The sequence below is a fragment of the Theobroma cacao genome, chromosome 5 (genome assembly GCF_000208745.1).
Source record: "Theobroma cacao cultivar B97-61/B2 chromosome 5, Criollo_cocoa_genome_V2, whole genome shotgun sequence".
Taxonomy (NCBI): Eukaryota; Viridiplantae; Streptophyta; class Magnoliopsida; order Malvales; family Malvaceae; genus Theobroma; species Theobroma cacao.
The window spans coordinates 10,516,915-10,520,632 of NC_030854.1; the positions used below are offsets into that span (position 1 = coordinate 10,516,915).

Genomic DNA, 3,718 nt, shown 5'->3' on the forward strand with positions numbered 1-3,718 from the left:
ATTTTCAATTCTCGGTACTTCTAGAGTATAGGGGTAAAACGGTAATTTTATCATATTTGGGGCAAAATGGTAATTTTGCACTACCAACACTTGTCAAATTTGTGGAATTTAATTATGGTGGGAATGGATAAATATGGAATAAAGGTGTGCTGGAAAATTAAAATGAAAAGTCAAAATAAAAAAAAACGGGCCAATGACATGATGCCACATGTCATGCTTTTATTAATTTATTATTTTTCTTTTTTAAAAGACACAAAAACTAGCCCATCTTCCACCCTATGGTTGGCCAAACCAGCAAGAAGAGAGAGAAAACAAAAACCAAACCCTAGAGAGAGAAAATCAAAGAAAAAATGTGAATTTTCCAAGAAAATTAAGTGAAAAAGGTAAAATTTTTTCTATTAAGCTTGAGTTTTCTTATTCCCAAGCATTTCTCCTTATTTTCCATGATTAAATTGCATGTTTTCATGGTGATTTCATGGCTGGTCATATGGGTCTAGAGAGAGAAAATTGTTGGATTGATTTGATTTTGATATATGTTAGTGTTTAGTGTTAGTTTAGCATGTTAGTAAACAAAATATGTAGAAAAACATTCATTTTTCCCATTACCTAGCCTTAGCTGAATTTTCAAGTCAATGGTGAGGAAGAATGTGATGTTATTTTAGGTTATTTGATTATGAAATCATGGTTTTTGATATGGAAATTAATGAATTATGGAAAGAAAATCAAGTAGGAAAAATTGTGACAATGATGCACCATTTTGGCCGAATTTTTCGAAGAAGGAATATGAATGTGGCTTTGCTGATTTTTGGGTTATTTGGCTGGACATTGGTGATTTGAAGCATTAGAAAAAGAAATGGGATCAATTGGAGCTAAATTGGATGCGTATTTCAATTTATCGGGTAAAAGACCGAAATAGGTCAATACGGTGTTTAGGCAAAATTTAGACCTTTTGCATTTCATACCATGCATTAGTGATCTAAATTAGTTATTTCAATTTAAGGGCAACGTAGTAAATTCCTTGATTTTATACTGTGTCAAGGTGGTGTGCCCTTCGACAAAGGCAAGGAAATTACGCTTGGGGATCACTAAGCTGAGTACACCCGAAATCTGAACTTTTGAAACCTGTGAGTAAACCTATTATCGTCTGAATTATCTAGAGTAGTTTTTATTCAATTTTGTGATTTGTGAAAATTATTTTAAATGATGAATTTCTTGTTTTATGAGAAAAATATGAATTTATAAAATAAATGGAATTATAAAATAAATTGAATTTTTTATAAATTGATTTGAAAATAGAATGTTGGATTTGAAAATTTGAGTAATTGGAGACCATGTGATTTATTGTAAATTATGATTTGAATTAAATGGCTTGTGATAAATTGGCATGATTGGCTGAATTTATACTTGTGTTGAAAAATATGAACTGTCTGTTTTGCCTTGATAAATTGGTTAGTAATGTAATTGTCATGCTATGCCATTGAGATTTGATCAATTAGTGGATTAAAGATTAGCTACTACAGTGGCGGGGTTCCATGGACCAACCTATTAGAGGGGCACGGTAAACTCCTTTATATTCTCACCTCGGTCGTAGAGGCACGTGGGCTATCTCCCGAGGTGGGCTTTTTGAGTGCACTTCACGTTAACCACCACGTGAATTGAGACTCAATCAACACCAAGGAACGGCTGCTTTTTTTCAAAATAAAAACAAGTTTTATGATTATATAAAATTTTTCACAGTCTTGGCAAACTCGGTTGGATACCCCTGGTCCAGGTGTCCCCGAGTATAGGATTTGACATGAGCCAAGTTTTAAGAAATTCACGAGCCATATTGATTATTTGGTTGAAATGAATATTCCTGTTGTAAAAAATTTGCTGAATTGAATTATTTTTAATTGTCTCCCTTTACTCGCCTTTAGATTATTTAGATGGTGTTTGTTTACTCACTGAAATTTTATAATCTCACCCTTTTTTTTTCCCATCATTTCAGGCCGGGTTAGCCTGTAGATAGCAGACATAGTCGAGAACTATAGTTGGCCATACTACTTCAAAAATTGTAGGTTTACTGTCTTTACTACTTTTGTTCATTTATGGGCCCACGTAGCACTGTAAATTAAATTTCATACTTTGGTTTTCCGTATTATAGTTTGTATAAATATATTTAACTTTTACACTACTAAAAATCATTTTCAGAATACTCTGTAAATATTAATTTGTAAGAAAATAGAATATTTTGTCGAATATTTTTATTTTATTTAAATGGTTATAATTTCATTTTAAATCACGTTTTAGACATTCAAATTTAATTTCGATTTTGAAATATGCATTTCTCGCTTAAGTACTACATTTTGGTCGAATTTGAAATTTTTGATGAAAAATGACCAAAATACCCCTGTGAAGTGAAATTTATTTTTTCACTGTTTTAAATCGAAAAAAGGCTTAAAAGCCTCTAAAATACGATATTTGGCAACGATTAACCACATGGGAGATAAGAAACCGATACGAAAGCCTTGCAAGGTCTCGATATGGTATTCGGGAGATGAGTGCCTATCGAGACATCGCGGCGATTGTCACGGACTCAAGGATGGTTCTGGGTCGTGACAATTCTTGTGGTATCAGAGTTTTTGATTTTAAAGATCAGAGTCTTTGGTTTTGAAACTGTTTTAAAAGTTACAGTGTCAGTGTGGCCTAGAGTTAAGTTAGGTTAGAGTGAGTCACATGTGAGTGTCTGCATATAGAGTCTAAGGTCGACTAAACTTGCCTCGTTTCCTTTTCTAGACTACCATGCCTCATCGACGAGAACTCCCACCCCACACTAGATCAGCTGGGAGGAGAAAAGGACGTCTTAGGCAAAATCAGCCAAGTCCTATAGAGGAGGAATCCGCTGCATCTACGTTTCAAGAACCACCTGCTGCTGAGCAGGCAGAGAGTCCTCCATATCCTCCACCTTATCCGCCACTTACCGGCATTCCTTCCATGCCTCCTGAGGTAGTACAGGCATTGGCAGCTTTCTTTATCGTTATGGCTAGTCAGGCTCAAGCTGGTCAAGTTCCACCTATAGTGCCTCCAACTACTCCTACAGTACCACCGATGCCAGATAATTCTATTTCTAAGAAATTGAAGGAAGCTAGGCAGCTATGTCATGACCCGGAACCATCCTTGAGTCCGTGACAACCGCCGCGATATCCCGATAGGCACTCATCTTTCGAATACCATATCGAGACCTCGCAAGGCTTTCGTATCAGTTTCTTATCTCCCTTGTGGTTAATCGTTGCCAAATGTCGTATTTTATAGGCTTTTAAGCCTTTTTTCGATTTAAAACAGTGGAGAAATAAATTTCACTTCACAGGGGCATTTTGGTCATTTTTCGTCAAAAATTTCAAATTCGACCAAAATGTAGCACTTTAACGAGAAATGCATATTTCAAAATCGAAATTAAATTTGAATGTCTAAAACGTGATTTAAAATGGAATTATAACCATTTAAATAAAATAAAAATATTCAACAAAATATTCTATTTTCTTACAAATTAATATTTATAGAGTATTCTGAAAATGATTTTTAGTAGCATAAAAGTTAAATATATTTATACAAACTATAATACAGAAAACCAAAGTATGAAATTTAATTTACAGTGCTACGTGGGCCCACAAATGAACAAAAGTAGTAAAGACAGTAAACCTACAGTTTTTGAAGTAGTATGGCCAACTATAGTTCTCGA

The 3,718-nt window shown here is 34.3% G+C and overlaps 1 long non-coding RNA gene across 2 annotated transcripts; it reads left to right on the forward strand.

The window, feature by feature from the left end:
- LOC108662140 lies at nt 345–2,163 on the forward strand. 2 transcript variants are annotated; one of them, XR_001927922.1, is made up of 3 exons: nt 345–383; nt 1,040–1,124; nt 1,988–2,163. It is a non-coding gene; the product is annotated as an uncharacterized LOC108662140 (long non-coding RNA). The 2 variants fall into 2 exon arrangements; XR_001927923.1 differs by lacking the exon at nt 345–383 and adding an exon at nt 701–899.